This window comes from Carassius auratus, unplaced genomic scaffold (assembly GCF_003368295.1).
Source record: "Carassius auratus strain Wakin unplaced genomic scaffold, ASM336829v1 scaf_tig00214955, whole genome shotgun sequence".
Taxonomy (NCBI): Eukaryota; Metazoa; Chordata; class Actinopteri; order Cypriniformes; family Cyprinidae; genus Carassius; species Carassius auratus.
In genome coordinates, this window is record NW_020527881.1 from 4,097 (window position 1) to 26,180 (window position 22,084).

Genomic DNA, 22,084 nt, shown 5'->3' on the forward strand with positions numbered 1-22,084 from the left:
TCCCTGCACCATGTTCATTGCTCCCTACTCCCTGGGCAGGGGGTTTACTTCTCTTCGGAACATGGACTGGAATGAACCGCTCGTAAAGCCTGTTGTAGAAATGTTGTCTCCGGTCTGTGACCATAAATGCATTCAGGGGGCGTGGCTTTGGACAGCGATTGTAGGGAGGGTGGGATGTTTGCTTTCATTGTTATCAGGCTATTGTTAGCATTTTCCAAGATCTCCTATTGCACCTTTAACTGTGGGTTCTTTCCTGTTCTTGCTTAAACAGGTCCTCAGTTTATTTAGAAGTTAGTGCACTATAAAAATTTAAACAATTTAGAAATTAAGATATATAATAATTGATCCTTTTGATACCTTTGACCCATTCCTTTTCTTAGAAATTGTTTAAAGACTGAAATGTGGAGTTTGTGTCTTAAAAGGTATTCAAGGGTCTTAAATTTACCCGGTTGGTACAATTTGGAGTACAAATGTTTTTGGAATAAGCCCTTTTTAACTGTTACCTTATTTTTTTTATTTGGAGAATGTTCTGTATGCAATTAATAAGTAAGACCTTTTATACATTTGTTTGTTGCAAATTTAATTAATATTGCTGTCAACTGACAACAAAGTTTCCCTTCTGAATTAGTGTAACTGCACAATATTTTAGTTGTTAAATTATATCATGCTCTCTGACAGATGTTCCTGAGTTTGCTTATACATGTTATAAACATTTTCTTAATAAATCTTTAGAACAACAACTATAGTGTTTTACTTAATAAATCACTTTCTCAATAAAACAAATACAATAATGTGTGGCGTCTTTCTTAATAGAACACTTTTTTTTTTAAATAAATCAAATACAATATCATGTGGTGTCTTTCTTAATAAACCACTTTCTTAATAAAACAACTCCAAGAAGTTATATTTGCCTGTTTGAGGCCTTTCCAGGGAATAAACAAAATACACCCTTAGAAATAATATATCAACTAAATACATTAAACAGTGAGGCAGGGTAATTGTATTCTTATGCATATTACACAACAATACAGAGAAAAGTAGGACAAGCATGTACACAACACAAAATTACCATCCATTATACAATCATTATATATGCATGTCAATTTCTGCCACACATATATTTTATTTGTTTTTATATCAGTTTTATAGAATTAACCATTTAAAGAATGATAAATCCATTTAAATATGAAAAAAATCATTACTGTTATGAGTACAAAAATATTTACATATATATATGTACTACCTGATTATAGAGTGGAGTGTAAGTAGAGTCAGACATTCATTAAATGTGGCTTTCAAATGCTTATAGTAGAAACTCCTGGTGTAAATCTCAAGACAGTCAGTCCAGTGCTGTGTTTCCCAAAACCTAAGTACATCGTAAGATCTACTGCCACCACAGACCAGGTCACTCAAAATCTATTATTTGATACAACAAAAATAAGAAAATAATATTTAGTATAATAATAATATATATAAAAATTATCCTATTTTTAGGACCAAGATTTATTTATTTTGACATTAATTTCAAGACAATTAAGTACCCTAAATTCTCATTACTGTAATATGGTTGATAATTTATACAGTATTCTGTGCTGATTTAAGAATAGAAAACAATAACAGGTAGTATAACAAATACTTCCATGATAAACTCATTACAATTTAAATACATCATCTTTTTCAGATAACAGTAATGAGAATGACAATAACAATAAATAAATGTCATAATCCAAATAAAAATAAAAACCAATGTTCCAAAATATAGGCTTAATTTAAATAATTTATTATTTCGGAACTATTATTATTTAGTTCACCCTTAAATGCAAATTAGTCCAAGATTTAACCTCAAGGCAGCCTAGGTGTGTCTGACATTCCTCTCACTGCAGTCACATGTTGGAACAGAGTCAGTCTTATACAGAATAGTCTTATACAGTCTTATATAACTCTGAATCTGTTTGTCTGAAAGAGGAATGTCAGACAAGCCTGGGATGCCCTGAGGGTAACTCTTGGACTAATTTTCATTTGAGTAAACTATCCCTGTAAGTGTATGTTCTTTAAGATTCTAAATCATTATTAATGTTGTGTCATTTATCTGAATTGATTGTATTTGAGGATTTTTTAAAATTTACTTGATTAAGTAATAAGATTTTTACTTTGCATATGAATATAAATACACTAATAATATCCAGACCAAAAGTCATTGGTCAGTTCATTTGCATCTAAATATCAGCTAACCCGTTTGACAAGTAAAGCATTGGCTAAATGTGTTTCTAGAGGCACTTTCTATCTTGTGCTGTAAAAGTGTCTGTTTAACAAAGATAAATACCATTACAAAAACATCAACATAGACATGGGATGATACATTAAATCCCATAGTGTTCAGCAGGATTGCATATGAATAACGGAGAAAGCAGAAATGGAAAAGTCAAATATCACAAGTCCACCGATGGTCACCAGAGCTCCGGGAATTCAAGTTTGCTGAATCCAGGGTCCTTCCTGAGGTCCCAGTAAGTGCCATTGCTCACCCAAGAGTCGTCTTCTGCACGTCTGATTGAATTAAAGAAACAGAATTACAAACAGATACTCATGACGCACCCAACACAGCTACACCTTTGTGTTCATAAAAAGTCACTTACTTGAAGAATCTAGGCGAGTGTGTCATGTTGTTTTCTTGCAGGACTCTCCTCCTCTCTCTTTGGAGTACTTCAATTCTTTCTTTCTGTTCTTCTGCTCCAGCAATATTACCCTCTTCAAGTAATCTAACAAAAAGCGGACCAATTAGTAGCCAGCAGCATTAGTAATGGGAAAGGTTCACTTTGCATAACATAAATCAGGGATGGACAACTGGCGGCCCGCTGGCTTTTTAGTATGGCCTGCTGGATTATATTAGATTCAGTTGATCAATTTTAAATCATTTGAAAAGTAATCACGTAAAGATTGCTCTCAATTTATTTACTGTCTCCAAACATTAGAGGTCACTAGTTTTCAACCGCTCAACTATTAATAACAGCGCAAAAGAAGTGCGCTCTAACTAAATATTAACTAACAGGTTATCTATAAGGCAGTGTGCTCTGAAACAGTAACAAAATTAGCATTTAAAAGATATAAGCTTTCAAAGATTTCAAAGATTTCAGTTCATCACTTCTGCCGAAACGGCTCAACGATTTCTTTGAGGTCATCAGTTACCATGTTTATCGAAAAGTGTAAGGTACTTCTCCTTGCTTTATCCCTATAGCTAAAAGTACCTTTTTAATTAGACTATCTGCATTTATGGTGCAATAAATAATTTAAGACAATACAGACCAACCCCTGACCATTATAATGTGATGATTTCATTAAAGAATATATTATTTTTTATTTAATTCTGAGAGAACATTCCACTACGGCTGTTTTTCGTGACTTTTCCCTCTGTGAAATTAAGTGTCGGCAACAGCAAGCAATGGTGATAGTTCATTTAAAGGTAATGTCAATGCTAAATTGGACTAATCTGGCCCTCTTCCTTATCAAAGTTGCCCATCCCTGACATAAATGCATCATTCCTTTTTTTAAATATCTAAAATTATGTGTATACCTTTGGTCTGGCCTAAAACGGGTGTCTATCAGAGGTAAGAGTGGCTTTAAACCTTCTTCCAATTCATTTAACTCAATTGCAAACTGGGTGAATCCATAATACTGCTCATGGTCCTCAGGCATGGGATCTATATGCACATATACAGAGACAAAAACGATGCTGTTTTAGCACCCTCTTAAGGTCATTATCCACAAATTCATATTGAATATAAGTTATATAACACTATAAATTAAATGCAGCTAAACAGACTCTTCTGGACTGGTCTGAAACTCACTTGCTCTCCAGATGCAGGTTGCAGAAGGTGGTTTGCCCAGATACAAGGCCTCGTTCCATTTGCCAAACAGAGTGTGAATGACACGGCCATTTGAATCAGTGACCATACCCTCTACCTCATTAGCATTCAGACCTCCAGATCTTGACTGAATATAAGACATGCATAAAACAAATTATATATATATAAAAAAAAGGGAAATCATTCATAAAAAAAATTTGGTCAAGGGTATTCCACAAGAGGAAGATGTGGGCAAGAAAAACACAGATGCACACATAAATGAAATTAAAAGCCTGTTTTGCATGTCTTGATGGTCCCACCTTAAGGAAAGTGACTTTGCAGTGACTGACGTCTCCCATGGTGTTAGAGTGTTTGATTGACATTTCCCCATAGTGTTCGATCCAGCGCTGACCGCTCAGAATGTTATGAATGCATGAAGTGACTTTACTCCACTCAAAATGATCCCCAAAACTGAGAATGAGTGAATGAGTAAAAGAGAGACAGAGAGATACTGAGAGGTGGTGGAGAAGGCGGGATGGAATAATGGAAGTGAATGAGAATCAAAACAATTCAGGATAAAATGTAATCACCCTGGCAGCTCTAAGTGAGTGACTCCCATGGGAACAATCTCCATGGATTTCCCCCAAAACTTATTCTTCCACCGGACATCTAATGGACATACAGAGAATGGACATTAAAATCATGCCTAATGCTAAAAGTTATGACACTAGCAAAGTGCACTTCACTGACCTTGCCAAAATGTGTAGTTTTTGGACTCGCAGTGACAAGCAGACACAGGTGGATGATGACTGACCTGAGGAACACAAAGTAACGGTTCATGTGAGCGGGTTCACGTTTGTGTTTTGGTAGAAATAAAAGAAATGTGCACTCCTACCTGTTCAGCAATGAAGCGAAAGCCCTTATCTGGCCGCAAACACTCGTATGTCTCTCCTAATATAGGATTAAATGGTTTTCCTCCTGCTCTAGTGCATGAGCATGCATATGCAGATACAGCAAATGCTGCTATATACACCTACAGAAAAAACACATAGTAGAATTTAATATATGGTTAAAAGAATAGCTCACTCAAAAAAATTTAATGAAAATTTGCTGGAAAATGTCTCACTCTTGGGCCATCCAATGTTTCTTCCTCAAATTTGGAGAGATTTAGCATTAAATCACTGGCTCACCAGTGGATCCTAATGAGATCCATCAGAATCAGAGAACAAACAGCTGATAGCATATGGCCACCCTACTTACATTTTTCCAAATTTGTTCTGATAAAGAAACACACTCATCTACATCTTGGATGGCCTGAGGTTGAGTACATGTTCAGTATATGTACATTTTTGAGTCAACTATTCCTTTGAACACAAAAACAGTTTTGAAGATAGAAAGTCATTTAGAATGAGAGCGAGTAAATGATGATAGAGTGCATTTGATTGATCTCACCATGCGCATGTGTGGGTCGTGTGTGTTTGCAGCAGTGTCCAGCAGGTGACAGTACTCAACTTCCTCACACAGTCTCTGCAGGGTGTTCAAGGGCTCATTGAGTTGGACAGGCATGGCAACTTTCGACAGGTCTTTACCGATGTTACTACGCAGAATACTCCACAGATTCACGCTCTCGTTCATGCGTGCACTTGGCAAATGTTCTCGCCGTGTCACCGCACAGTTTTTGCCATTACCTGAAGACACAAAAACACACATAAACGTAACTATGGTTGTAAAGAAAGGTGATGCTTCATTAGGGTGAACTTGGTGCCTTGAACAGTGCCTTACTTAAAATCTCTTTTGTAACACCGTTCTCGTTCCTGCAAAACTCCACTGAAGTGCTGTCACTCACATCACTAACATACGAATCATCATCGGACGCCTGGTCACAAAAAAAATACAAAATATAATAATCAGTAAGGAATTCATGTGTTTTACCTTCTTCTTAATGAAAAATATTTTGTATTTCAAATGTGCGATTTAACCACTTGACCTCTCTGACCTCATTCTCAGACGAGCTGCCAGACAGCAGATACTCTTTAGCGTCAAAAAAACTCTGAAAGGGATTCTGGGATTGACCCTCGACTCTCACTGGACACCTGCTGGCGGAGAGGGCGTGATCCAACGAGGACTTCCTGATCGGTTGGGAAAATATGAGTCATAATTGGCTTTGTTGATTTTGTCCAATAACAATTGAGCATATCAACTAATTTGTTGCCTGTACCGTCTCACTGATACAATCCAATGTGTTCCTGACTCGGTCTCTTTCTGTGCAAAGAGAAGTGTACGCTGACCGAAGAGTGGAATGAACTAGTAGAAGAAAGAAAGGGAGTTTCATGATTATCTTTACCAGTTAACTTATTAATAATTATTAAATAATCCTGAAACAGTGCAGCATGCATGTGTGCAGTCATACTCACCAGTGCCAGCGAGCCGACAGAACTCCTCCTGCATTCGTGAGGCTTCTGTTGGTGAATCTGGACTATCCAGGCATGAGTCTGGTGAAACAGGCTCTGAATATATCAAGTTCGGGTGAGACACGTGCAGACGGGAAGATGAAGCATCAGGATTTTGCTAGAAAACAACAGATCTGTGTTATAGTGAATGAGAGAGAGAGTGTGTGATGCAGTGTCTGGGTGTGTACAGTGCAATTAGAAACACAGCTATTTTACCTGCTGTGTGTTTTTATTTTCCTTGCTATGATTCTTTGATCTCCATTTTTTGTGTCCTCGTTTCTCTTTTTTGGAGCCTTCAGTCTGGGGTCACACACACACACAGATTTACGTAAAAACAAAATCATAAATCTTACCAAACACAAACAGTGTACACTTTTGCATTTTATTATATAAAAATAATATATAGTATTTATGTTATGTATGAATAGTGTAGGATTTTTCTGGATTTCCCCTAATTAATTTTTAATCAGATTTAATAAACCTACCCAAACATAAACACATATTTAATCCATGGATACAAAGAAACACATGCAAACAGCCCTACCTGCAGTAAGTTAATGGCAGGTGCTGAGAACGTTCTGTGAAGAACTTCCATATTTTTCAGCAGCAAATTTAATTCCAGCAGTGCCGACTCACACTCTGACAGATCTAAAAAGTATACAGTGTTTCATTTATCCAAGAGATGGTCAGGAAATCAACTTCTCTAAAATGTTCTCTATGTATTAGATGCACAGTGCTTTTGCCATGAATATTGCAGAATGATGTGTCAGTGCAAGTTTTTCCATCTACCTTTGCAGCACTTCTCTATGTCTTGAGAGTTTTGGCACCAGCTGTTCTTCAACAGGGCTGAAGGCAGCTTGGAGAGAAATGAACGCTGGTAATAAAGAGACAAAAATACAAAATGTGTATTGCGCATATTGCTGTGTGATTTTCTTATCACTTGGAAATAATAGGAAAGAGTTATAGTACCATTGTGGTCAATAAGATATTTCAGTGTTTTTGAAAGACATCTCTAATTCTCACTAAGGCGGCTTTTATTGGATTTTATTGGGTATTGGATCTGATTGGAACTTTTTTTCTGTTTAAATATATTTTAAAAGGAAATGTATTCCTGTAATGGAAAAGCTGAATTCTAACTTGCTGATTTGGTACTCAAGAAACATTTCTTATTATTATCAATATTAAATACAGGTGAAATGCTTTTTTTTTTTTTTTTTTTGTAAATTGTGATACTTTGTGATTGATAGAAAGATCAAAATAACACAACTGTAACACATAAATATTTAACAACATATATACATATTTGTAAAAATGTCTTTATTATGACTTAAAAAAATCTGACTTAATGAATATTGTTGTTATTAAGGGTGCATAATATGCAATCCAGTAATTGCACATAAATATGCACACAGATATCACTAATTATTACTTATAGTGTTCAGTCTAGCGACATGATATTGTAAGCAAATGCTGATTACTTTAAATTCAAACTTTTTTCATGCCAAGTACCACAAACAAGCTAATTTTCCTACTGTTCATCCAGATATTTTCATTTAACAAGTCTTGTAAAATTCCAGATGGAATAAAAACCTTGTTGATGTTTTTAAAAGTAGAACAGTATAAAACACAATATCAGTCATGACACTTTTTAATAGCTTAAGTAGTAAACTGTTTCAGCGTCTCTCATTATTATAGTAGCTTTCCTTATATACAGCTTTACATGTTATTATCCTGTTTAATGGGATGTTGGATGACTGTAGTGTATAAGGAGGGTAAATACTCGTCTGTTGGCAGTGGGGTCAGATTGCAGCGGTCGCTCGGGAGGCTCCATGGTGATCTCGTTCTGACGGAAAGTTCGATGATGACGTAGTTGAGTCACCCACTGATCAAACAGATCCCGAGTCTTTGCCTATGAATGTCACATTAAATAACAGCTATAATGTGCATTCTCAAAATGAAAGCATGTGTAGGTGAGCATGTGTTTGAGTGTATGCCAATACCTTGAGGTGATAGATACTATCCTCTGTGTCCAGGTCGATGCACATTGACTTCTTCTTCATGGCCATGACAGAGAGACCAACGTCAATTCGACCTCGTAACCTCCCCTTCTTCAGCTGAGGAATCAATCACACGGTAAGGGACAAAAGAGCATCACTGACAGGATTTAAGCAAGATTCCTACACATAGGTCTTGAAGAACTCTTGTGTAGTATGTGAATAAGACTATGTTTTCACACTCACAGCAGTCCCAGTCTTGGCATATGTAAGGATGCCTCTTTCAAGCAGGAAATATCTCTGTTAAACATAGACAGACAAGGATAAATTTTTTTTGCACCCTCAGGTGAAATATATACTCAAATTAAAAATATCATGTGATCACCTTATGCCAGCCTTTCATTGGCCACTTCCTCTTTTTCAAAAGCAAACCTTCCAGCTTCTCAGGCTTCTGAATATTTCCTGTCAATCCTTGCAAGTCCTCAACTAACTCCCAGCTGTCCTAAAGAATAAGAAGACAAAATAATTGTAAAAAAATCTGTGGAAGAAATAACATGGACATTTTCCTAAGAGAGTTAAAAACTTCTGCTGTAGATGTTGATTTAAAACATAAAGAGCAATTACAGCATCACAACTGCATCACAAGATCCTCATATCCACTGCTATGGCAAAAAAAAAAAAAAAAACAAAAAAAAACAAATTCACACCAGATGTATCAGCAAACATCAATCAAGTGCTCAATAAATATCTGAAGTGTTTTGTCTTACCTGTCTGTTGTCTTCTGATGAGGAGTTACTCTCTTTTCGTTGTGTAAACGGTGTTATAGTTGGTGTGGCGGGTGATGTCTTGGGAGACAGCTGTGCAATTTGGTCTTCTGTGCTCATCTTGCAATTAACTTACTGTGGAGACAAAAACAGGCAACACTTAATACAAAATTACAGTAACGGAACTACATATGGCCAGTAGAGGGCAACAAAGACACTGGCAAGAACAAGTGTGAGCGAGGCTAAGGAAGTCAGGAAATGACTGCTTTATCCTATTTAAAATTATATATATATATATATATATATATATATATATATATATATATATATATATATATATATATATATATATATATATATATATAGTTCATATTCCCAATTTTTTTTTTTATTTAACTAAACCTGTTATCCAGATAATATTTTAATAATTTATTATGATTTGTAAAATGTAAAAAACTGATTTAAAAGTAAATGTGTCTTCAGACATGAAAATATATAACTCTCTTGATACTTTAGGTCCTTGGCTCCAAAAAGTTTGAAAAACCATGCCATAAAGAAACAAATGTCACTTATCAGGTTTGTTTTTATTTGTAAGACACTATTTTCTTCTTCACTTGAGCTCCGTATGTGTGTGTGTGAGTGTGTGGTGTTTGGAACACATTGTTCTAAATGCACGGGCACGTCCTATACCCGGCACATACTGTTCTTGTGCCCCTATTTCTTGTTTCAGTGGACCATGCGATATGTTCAAACTTGCATTCCAGCACACACACACACTGTTTGATCAAAAAAACATTTCAATAAAAATCACATTAAAGAGTCATTAACTTGTAGAAATTAAAGTGTTGCATATGATACAAAACTAGTACAGTGCTCATCTACATTAGCAGTATGTCGTGATTATTCATGCGTGACCTTTTTTGCAATGAGTTGCAACTGCTTGGTGCAAACAAATATGTGCTGCAAGGTTTCTCCCACATAAAAAGAAACAAGCTTTCAATCAATAACCAAAACTTTTCAAATCTTGCATGCAACGTTTTTATGCAAGAGTTTTTAGATTTATAGATGTCAGGTGATTCATTCATCCACTTTGTGGACATTTAACAGATCAGATATATACTTGTGTGTCAGTGTGACAGCATAACAGTCTCAAAAGTTATTAAAAATTTAAAAGATTATTCACATGTAGTTTTGATGCTCATACATGTGTATTTTTTTATATACAGTATAAATGAAAATGGCATAAAAGCATAAATGGCATAAAGCGCCTGTGAGAGTTTTCAGTACAGATCCCTCCAATAATGAACCTGACTGGACCACATATTTTGGAGGGTTTCATGACACTTTAATTTGACATCACAAACCTAAACTGTACAACTTACAAAGTCTAAATGTGAAAATATGACCTGCCATTTGAGAGACGTTTGCTATTTTTACAAACAGGTCTGTTGCATGCAACCAAAATATCCCACTCAAACACAACCAGCAAACTACTTCAGAGTGACCACAAACCTCTAAAAATGACTACCATCCACACCTACACCCATACATACACTGACAAATCTTTAGGACAAACCAATAAAGAGGGAGTATGAGGACAGGAGAAAGAGACCGAGTGAGAGAACGACACCAAAGACTACTAAAGGTCGGGTCATTCTCATGATGAATCACCAGGGCAAATTTGTGGTGAATAGACAGACCGCACACACAAAAGCTCCTCTTGTATATGTGAGCCACTCTAGCCTTAGGATAAACATGTTGTTATTCCACACATACACTCACGGTAAGTTTCTGAGTATTCAAGGGCATTCACTTGCTCCCTTCTTTTTAAATGTATGTGTGTTTGAGAAATTGTACGTCAATACCGTTAACTCCAGCTCAGCATTACTGAACTCAAAGCCTGCTTTTGTTTAGTTTGCAGAGCCAGACTTGTTTAAAGCTGGACTGAGGTATGTAGACGAATATGCGTGCATGTCTGAATACATGTTGGTGTTTAGGGAAAAATGAATTCCCTGTGGTTTTGCATCTCTACGACATTTGTGCACGCTACTAATATTTCAGCTGGATTAGCACTGCATGCAATGTTAGGTTATTTACATCTCTTCTAAGCAGTGGAATTGTGTTGCTAAATCGTTTATTATAAACCCTTTAGAAGATAAAGACTTTAGAAAGGAGACTCACCCAAAATAAGTTATGTTTCCTTGTGCAATTATAAGCTCCCACGGTCTCTTTTCAAGGATCAAGGATCTCTTTTCTATTTTTTTCAAATAAAGAAAGGCAGTGTTTTCCTTTAACCCTTTTCTTTCCTCTTATAATGCTGAGAACAGATTCAAAAGACAGTCACAGCACACAAATACTACAGCGATAATAGAGTTGTATAATAATAGAGATGCAAAGCGGGGTAAAATTACTGTAATGCACAGCCTTGAAAAAAAAAATTTCACTGTCACATGATCCTTCAAAAATCATTTTAATTCCTTTGTATATGGGACTTTTAAAGGGGTCCTATTATGCTTTTTCACTTTTTCAACTTTAGTCTGTAATGTTGCTGTTTGGGCATAAAAAAGATCTGCAAAGTTACAAAGCTCAAAGTCTACTTTAAAAGGAGATATTTTATTTAACAGAAATGACTTTTCAAAAACTACAATGAACGACTCTTTTGTACTACAACACATCTTTTCCAGGATTTATGATATCACAAATATAGATGAATGGGAGGAGACCTGTTTGAGCTGCACTAGAGAAGGTAATGGGTGTTATCACTATGTCAGAGACATGCACTCAGATTGATTTGATTTTGACACAATCTTTACACTGAAGCTGGCAGGCCGCTATGGTAAGGGGCATGACATTTCCTGACCAGTGCTGCCAATCACAAAACACACTGGCCCAGCTAACCAATCACAGCACATTTCGTATTTCAGAAGGCTGGCCTTCATTTGATACAGGAACTATTCGACCTGTTCATGCCAGACTGGGGAGAGAGGTATTGTAAAATTGTAAAATATGTGAAAAATAATGTGTTTTTGAACAACCTCGTATGAGTTCCTGTTCTACTTCACCCCCAAAACATAATCAAGACTTTGTAAAAGAGCATAATAGGACCCCTTGAAGTTGGAGGAAAACAAGTTTTTTTTCTTAATCTCCTAAAAGTCTAAAATGCTTCATTTTTCTGACATGTATATTTACCTTTTTCTCTCTCTCCAGAAACAAATTACATTTCTAGGCAAGAGCTATCCATTTAATAATACTTGTCAGTCCCTGATCCCTGTGTTAAAGTGCTAAACATTGCTTGTGTGACATTGAAAACAGGTAATAATCTTGTCTTATGAGGGTGAGAAACCTATGATGTAAACATAGGAGAAGTCAACACAACATGATCAGAGTTAGTTGTATGGCCAAACAATGTGAAACCATCAACGGAAACTGACATTTTCCACTCTGATTTGTATGGTGTGTAAAGCATAGAATGTGGTTGTTAGTACTAATTTACACACACACACACACACACACACACACGTCAACTCTCAGCACTTAGTCATAACAGTAAATGGGCTGTAGGTTGAGGGCTGTATAGTGGGGCCAAAGGCAAGGAAGCATATTGAAGATACAGTTATGACAAATACAAACTCATATGATAAATTAAAAGGTCTAGCCTAAAGGTTGTCATAACAGAGTTGAATAAACAGTAATTGTGGTTGAAAAGTGCAGATGACAAAGCCAGTGACTTCATGAGGGAAAAACCAACAATGAAAAAAAAAAAAAAAAAACCTGTGACATTTACGGTAAAGTACTGGCAGTTGTGGTTTTGTCCGAAATTTACCAAAAAAAATACAGTAGCCACATTTAGGGTTTACAGACTTAAAACTTAAATACACAGTAAAAAAAACATTTCATTATCTGATATAACGTTAATATAACAACCGAATGGAGAACTAATATCTGTTTTGTACCTTTATAATGTACTGATAACCACCAAAAACAGGCGGCATTAAGAAAGTCACATGATGAACCAATGCTCATCAGAAACAGCTTCTCCACAAGCCGAGGAGGTAAATACTAATATAGATAAGGTGCACAGTCCTATTCACACAAACGCTAAAACACCATCATGGTAACAAATGATACTGAAATAATGCAATAAGCATTCATTTAACAACATTAGATATAAGATAAAACCCTAAAAACTAAGAAAAAAAAACAGTTAATTCGTGTCATGCAGGGAATTCTGGGAATGTCAGTTTATGGTTTTCCACTGTAAATTATACAATGACAATGTTCTTCTTATAAAGAATAAATTACAGTGATTCATCGTATATAGTACGGAAAATTAACCAATTAACAGGTTTTTACCGTTAAAATCACGACAACATTTTAAAGTGACATAACCCTTGAGGTCTTTGAAGGATGTTACAGTCACATGATTTAGTAAGCATGATCTCACAGGGGCAACAAAAGCTTATGAATTTAAGTACATTGGTTAGACAGCAAATAACACCACTTCATGTATCATCATCAATACCATCACTGAATCATGAACTGAAAAAAGGACCGTTTAATGGTATAAAGCGCTAAATAAATAAAGGTGACTTGACTTGCCTAGACTTTCATTTAGGCTTTACTTCTTCAAACAACATTTGACATCTAACTTCCAACTCTGAGAAAAAGGCCACCGATATGTTTTTTAAAAAGATGACATGCATGAACTATTGATTGACTGTATGATATAAAACAGTTTGTATAAGCCTATGATTGTGTATGAGTACATTAAGGAAAAACACACAGCTCATAAGCCACATAATTCAAATCAAAACATGAAAAGCCTTCAGTTTAATACTCTGAAAGTCCCACTAAACCACAGTGATCGTCACAACAATATGATGAGGACAATGTTGGACAATGTTCCTCATTATCTAAAAATAAATAATTAACCAAATCAATGGTACTAAAAACTACCTAAAATGAGATATCAAACTATTATACAACACAATATTTGCATTTTGCAACCTTAAAGTGGAACACAAAACAAGAAGGTAAGCAGAATGACGACCTCAGCTACCTTTCACTTTCACTGTATGGAGAGAAAAAAAAAGATGCAATGAAAGCAAGTTGTGACTGAGTCTGTTCTGCCTAACAACTATTTTTCCGTCCACAGAAAAAAGGAAACCATACCAATAGGGTAAATGATGACAGAAGTTTCATTTTAGGTGTAATGTTCTTTTAACTAAATAAAAACATTTTACAAAGTCTAACTTAGCACCATTAAATTCACACTACACCAAGCCCGGCTTGATAACAATTAAAGGGAGCAACATTTGACGTTGTATCCAATTAAATGAATAACCAAAAAAGCTATATAAAATGAGAATAAATTATGATAATGCACACAATAATATTTGCATTCAATTCCTGGTGTTGCTGTTGGCCACTCGATGCGCGCTCCTTTCTGTTGCCACAGCAACGCGATGCGCTGATGACTCTGACCAAACAGATCAATCACATCGCAATGACATGACAGAAAAAACCTTCAACCAAACCTCTCAACACGAGCTGCACAGCTGCCTGAGGTCAAACAGAGCCAGAAACAGACTTAAGAGTTATAGAAAAGCAGTGTTAAACTAGGAAGATCGATGAGTCAGTCTATCCATGATGAGGACAGGAAACAGAACTTAAACGGGTTTCTAAGACGACACTAAGATCAAAACAAACAACAGAAGTGGTTTTTAACAAAACACACTTTTATAATTATATATATGTTCGGATGTACATCAATGGAATGTTAAGAGGTTTCCCCACGGTAACGTTACAAGTGAATATGAATCACAGTAAAATACTTCTCTTACAACAAGCCAAGACTTGTTTGATAATTCAAAGATAGATTAAAACGTCTCCGTATGTAACATGAACACAAACTCGGTGCCTACCGCGGTTGCAGGTTCAGAGTGACAGCGTGGCGCAGCGGCTCTGTCGTCGTGTCACTGACGGTCCACTTACAAAAACGCCTTATCAGCACATTTACTGACTGTCACCGGGGTTATCATCCCACTTCTTCTACCTGCCGAAATCAGATTTTAGGAAACTTCTCTTGTGGGAGGGTTATCTCGAACGAAATGTCCGTGACGCACCGATGTAATCCGAGGCGGAGGGTGGAGGAGACCACAGGTTTTAGGTTTAAGGCTTCCAGCTCAGGTTTAAACCTCGAGCTGTGTTTTGAGTTCCGCGGTGAGGTGAGCAGCAGGTGGGCGGGGCCTAGTGGTGATTGACGTTTAGAAAGCCAATTAAAATACAAAGAAACGTGACATGTGGCCTATTGAGCAACGGCATTTTAAAACAAAACAGAGACTATTACATAATTCAGGTACGCACTGGTAAGCAGTTCAAATATCTATCTATCTATCTATCTATCTATCTATCTATCTATCTATCTATCTATCTATCTATCTATCTATCTATCTATCTATCTATCTATCTATCTATCTATCTATCTATCTATCTATCTATCTATCTATCTATCTATCTATCTATCTATCTATCTATCTATCTATCTATTAGCCTATGGTCAAATTAATTGAACCATTCACTAACCTGGAGAATAACCATCTGATATTGAGTGGGCAACATATTTTGAGGACAACTTAAGGTCTAATGAAAGGAATAGGGAATCAACGATGCTATGATTAATTTATGCTAGACAAATCTGCTATTTTGCATGCCATCCCAGGGTTGCCTTAACAACACAGGTTTTAGTTCATTGCCTGCACCCATCTGCACAGGAAAGTGGAATGTACAAACCACTGAACCTGAGGTATGTTTTAAAAGAGAGTCATATTCACACATGAGTGTAGCATTAACTGTTAGTATATATTGATATCAATCATTATGGCATTTGAAGAAGTTTACATGCTATTGTATACAATAGCTACATAGTGATAGTAGGATACTTTAAATAGACAAATTTTATGATGTTGTTTAACAGCTGAATTACACAAAACATCAAAAGAACACACAGTTTTATTGAATATGCCAAAGCATTCAATGAAAAGTCCATATAATGTAAGTATGATAGATTTCATATATGATGTATTTACATAATCTGAATATTGATTAGTTTAAGAAACATTGAGCTGGTGTTGCAAAAATAATGAACTGCCACTGAGGAAACAGGGAACTCTGCTGGTGGACAGGAGAATTGTTTGGAGCAGTAGTTAAATCAGGAAGGGATGTCTTTCATTCATATTAAAATATGTGTTGCTAATCAAATTTATTAAAAAAAAATCAGTGAATATTAATTCACATTTTTGAGTGACGTGTATTATTATTATTAGTAATAACATATTAATAACATGATTAAACTGTGAGAAAACTTATGGTTCCCTGAGCAGGGAACGAGACACTGCGTCCATCCCTTCCTGACTCCTCACACCCTCTCCTTCCCCTCAAGTCTCACTCAGTCATGAACATTTCACAAATCTATTGTTTCAAGCTGATGTGTGGTCAATATATATACTTCAGGTGCGACTGGTAAGGTGGTTTCACTCTCGCATCAACAGAACAGGCAAGAATAAACAAAACAAAACCTGTTCTTCTGATGTGAGAGATGTCCCAACAAAGATCTTTGATAACCATTAGATAACCATAGGGCTTTTATGTTTGTACGACTGATTTTAACATTTCTTTGATCTGGTCTGTGTATATAAGCGAAGTGAGAAAACATTACTGGGCTTCTGTAGCCGGATTTTAGAAATTTATTTTTCTAAAAGCCAGGGCCCGTATTCATAAATAATCTTAATGCAAAAAGTAGCTCCTAGTGACAAAATTCTAAGAAAATTCTTAGAAATGTGGGCGTTTACTCTTAAAATTAAAGAAAAAATCCTATTAAAGAAAAAAGTAATTCAGAAAGCATCTTAACCCTTAAAAGAGGTCTTAAGGTCAAGCTTGTTAGGAGCACAGATGAGGACATTTAAGAGGCTTAAGAGTTTCTTTAGCAGAGGAGAAATGGCATAAAGATGAAGAGGCAGAAGAAATGTGTTGCAGACAATAGATGACAGTGAATTAATTAGACGCTATAGATTAGATAGTGTCTATCACATTTTCTAACTGTTTTTAAATTCATTTTAAGTAAATGTTTAAATAATTTTAAAAGTTTTAAAATTGCTTGTTTTCTTTTTGTTATTACTTTTCTTCATTATTATTTTACTTTATTTTATGTAAAGCACTTTGCATTACCATTGTGTATGAAATGTGCTAAATAAATAAACTTGCCTTGCCTTGCCTTGCCTTGCCTTGTCTTGCCTTGCCTTGCCTAGATCGTGCAGCGATCATGTTTGTGATTGATCTTATAAGAGATGTGCTAACATCTCCGACACAGCAAATTAAAGTAATCACTACATTACGATATTTGGCAACTGGGAAAATGCAACAATGCAATATGATGATTTGGGTCTGTCACAACCTTCTGTAAACAGAGTGATCACACAAACAGTTACAGCACTTTCAGAACATCTTATTGTGTCGCAGTTCATTTAGTTTCCACTGGACATTCCCACCTTGCAGGCTCAAAAAACTGCATTTATGAATTATAGCAGGCTTATAGGTGGCGCATAAGCAGGGGGAATGAAGCGTTAATAGTTTGTGCTATATGCCTCCCATGTCTGCTTCTTGTCCCTTGCTGTGACACCCGGCCTGAATTTTCCTTTAAGAATGGCCTTGTGTTCATCCACTAACTGGCTAACAGTAAACACTGTTCCTCTGTCCAGTTTGGCTTTGTTGCCCTTCTTGGTTTTTGATTCCATGTTTGATACATTAAAACCAACATTCAAAAAAAAAAAAAAAAAAAAAAAAAAGGACAGCAATCACTGTAAATGGAAGAGTGGAACAATTTTTATCATTCTAAGCCAATCAAATACCTTATAGGAAATTAAAAGCATGGTAAATAAAAAAAGGATTTATATACACAGATATAATGTGTGTGTGTGTGTGTGTGTGTTGAGAGAGAGAGAGAGAGAGAATGGTCAAATAGGATAAATTACGCATGTAAATTCCAAAGTGAGAATTAGAATAAACCCTATACTTAAAATCACTCTTTTTTTCCTTCTTGGACAACCAACCAATCACAGTCTTCAAAAGATTGGTGTCATACATAGCAACGGGGTCAACCCCGCATCCTCACTAAAATGAAAGGTTTTGTCTTTTCCTTACTCAGAGTTGCTCTCAGATCGGTCCCGAATCACTCTTAAGCTAAGACTCCTACGTAAAAGTTTTTTAAGCTAAATTAAGAATTTTCTGAGAGGATTCTTAGAATCTTCATGAATACGGGCCCAGGTATCATATCTTTACTCTTAGATTCCTCTTAGAGAAACTGATGTTTTGTAGAGGTGATATATCTGTATTGGCTGTGTAATTGGACTGATAATAAATTGTTTGATTTTATTCTGACTTACTCTGAAATTATTTTTTTCAAGTAGATTAAATGAAGGTGTGTGTTTTAGCAATCTTGCATCCCAGGATTTAGTGTTATTACTACATCTCAGGTTAGATCAGGTGAAATTCTAGATTTCTGACTAGCTTGACTTTAGTTAAATCAGTTGCATTAACTATGAGAGACTAGCTCATCATACTGTCATAACTGCTGGTTAAGTTGTACATGGGTAACTGTAGGGGACTAAGTAAGTATAAGTAAAGAGATAAACTAGAATAATCAAATGTCAGAATAATATAAATAATTAGAGACAGACAAACAACCAATTGCATACTAAAGTGGAGTCATATTAGATAAAATGAAGTCAGATTTGAGTTTAAACCTAAATTTAAATAACTTTGTGCACTGAAAAGACCGAACACGCAGGAAAACTTCATCCAGCTCCGGATACCTACCTTGGGCCAAGTGCATGGACCTTACAGTTCCTTTTCTCTTGTCTTGTTGCCTGATTGCTAATGCTCTTTTTGACAAAAGTTTCATGATTAATTCAATGTGTTGCTTGCTAATTCTTTGTATTTATTTGTGAAAATTAATATCAGTTTCTCAATTAATCTTTTTTTTTTCCAAAGTAAATTACAACACCATTTTTTTGCTGACACATTAACCACTGTGTTTCTGAATAAATGTTTGTTTGTAATCCATTTGTTATGAAGTAAACACTGAAAAATTGATCACGTGCTGTCCAGTTTAGATTTTTGTACCATGTATGGCACATTGCTGATGCAGTTAGATGCTTTTGGATATAACTTTCAATTCAGATTGTTTAAACACACATTTAGGCTTTAGCGAGAGAAACTGCTGCATGTATTTGTGTAAAGCTTCATAGGGATGATATATCTTTTGCGACTTGCGCACCTACATCTGTAGGAAGGAAGGGGTTTTATGAAGGTGTTTTTTTGCTTGTAAATTGTTTTGATAAAGTGTAAAGTGTTTTATATCATTACCTTAGTTAGAAGTGTGTTTGTGTTTGGAAAATGCCATGTTGCATTGTCCCTCAGGAACCTGTAGCAGGCCATCTTGTAGAGGATCAACATGAAACATTCCAGTTAATAAACAGCATATTTATAACACCTCAACCTCATTAAGCATTGTACTGCAGGGTGCATTCGCAGATGAAAGATTAGTTGCTTTTTTTAATACATAAACAAAAGGAACATTGATGCAATTATGGGTTTTGGATTGTTCCGACACTCTAAAAAATAAAGGTTCTTTATTAGCATCAATGGTTCCATGAAGAACTTTTAACATCAGTGGAATATTTACATTGCATAAAAGGTTCTTTCTAGTGGAAAAGGTTCCTTAGATTAATAAAATGTTTTTCACACACACTTAGCTGTCTAAATAGGGACATTTCATATGCATAATTGTTTTTTCTACAGTATAAACTGTATGTGCTGTTGCTGTTTTAAACCAGTTTTACAAATGAAGATGTCCCCAAAGGGAGGTTTTTGGAGATTTTGTTAGGTTTAGCCCATTTTCAGGTAACCAAACCAAAATATGGTTAAGTAGGTACACACACACACACAGATATATATATATATATATATATATATATATATATATATAATATGTACATGACCAATAATAAGAATACACTGTCACCAGTATAGTGTATTCATAATTTAATCAAACAATTTACAAGCAGGCAAGTACAGATGCAAATGCATGAAGAGAATAGGAAATTCAATGAAACTGGTGAACGAAACATCTCTAAACAGCAGTTTTTGTGGGCTTCATTAGTCTAAAGCTGTGTAGTCTGTTCTCTTTACAGTTTCTTCTGAGTCTGCTACTGTTTCAAACATGTAGTCGTGGACTTGAGTCCTGTGATAGAAATCAAATAAAGCAATTTGTTAGAACTCCCATTAAATGAATATACTCATAATGACATATACAAATTATATCTAAAATGTATGTATAGTTAATATAGGAATACACATTACAATTAATATAATATTAGTTAAATAAATTATATACGCACACACACGCAAACATGATTATGAAACAATAGCCATGACAGTTTCAGTTGATACCAGAAATATTAAAGTTTACCTTTCTTTTGGAAATGGTGATTCAGGTGTACGTGTGTAGAGAGTCAATGCACGGAAAGGGTCTAAAGAAAATATGTTGTCCCTTCCAAACCTTTGTGGCAGGGTGGCCGAGGGTCCAGTCCCTGAGCGCTCACACATAGTGCAGGAACGGCCGAAGCGCTGAGGGAGGTTGATAGTAGACTTAGAAGCGCGGTCCCTTGCGTTCATCTGTGCATCCCGCCCGAAGCGAAGGGGGAGGTTGGCATGCAGGTGTGTTGGTTTTTTTATTATAGGGTGAAGTCGCAGGATGGTGGGAGAGCTGACACGGCTGCTGGTAGGGGCTACATTAAGAGTGAAGTCTTCCAACTCCAGACTCCGGGGAATCTCTTGAGTGTCCTTTGACAACAAAAAATGTAGAAGAAGAGGACAGGGTGAAAATCAGCAGATTTAATAATCAGTGGACTAATAATGTACTGATACACTAGTCACTGATGTCACTTTCAAACTAAAAAATTGCATTGACTTTTTTTTTTTAAATTTCAAATTATTATATTAATTATTGTTTTATTATTATTATATTTTATTTTCTAATTTGCATTTATAAAATCCACTTTAAAATCCAAAGCATAAGTATACAGGGTACTAACAGTAGCTGGCCCTACAATTCTGCACATTTCTTATAACTTTTATAAAGAATCTTCTTATAAAGAAATATATATATTTTTTTTTTTTTTGGTGCTACCTAATGCTATCATGTTTATTCTTAAATATTAGACACAGTATAATTTGACACAGTCAAGATTGAATCAAAATAAAAATGTAAAATTAATATAAAACTTATAACTTGATTATTCTTTTTTAAAACATGGTGCCACCTAATTTTATTAAATAATATCAGATATGAAGACTTGGATAAAAGATAATGACAAAAATGACAATAATAATCATAATATTTATTAATAATAATAATAAAATAAAAATTATATATTATAAAACTTTCTGACAACGTTACAAATGAATGTAAAAAAAGATTTTTTAATAATATTATATATGAAGACTTAGATCAAAGATAAAGACAACAACAACAATCATCATCGTCATTTTAATAAGAATTAAAAATGATGTATTATAATTTTATAAATTACATGTTTTAGGCAAACTATGACAGTGCATTTACTCTAAATCCACTGTTCCACACATACTGTATATACCAACCCAAGATAGTAAAGGAAGTAAAGAAAAAGAAAGAGCATAAAGTTCTTACCTCAGGAAACTGTCCCCATGTAAATCTGTCGGGATCACTGTCATCAGGAAGAGGCAATCTGAGAGCCGTAACCTCCCTCAGCATCAAGCTGCTCAGGATGCCAAAGGCTAAAGAGAGAAGAGTGAAGGAGGACATCTTACAATCATTCACTAAAGCACAATGAAGGCTTTTTATACAGTTGACCATGTGCAAATAAACATACTCACAAAAACATTCCTTTTAATGAACTCATTGCATTGCATACTTAATATATTACCACACAGCACCC

The 22,084-nt window shown here is 35.3% G+C and overlaps 1 pseudogene; it reads right to left on the bottom strand.

Annotated features, from left to right (window-relative positions):
* Positions 1-973: 973 nt before the first annotated feature.
* LOC113093303 (oxysterol-binding protein-related protein 3-like) lies at positions 974-15,403 on the bottom strand (annotated as a pseudogene).
* Between the last annotated feature and the right edge of the window lie 6,681 nt (positions 15,404-22,084).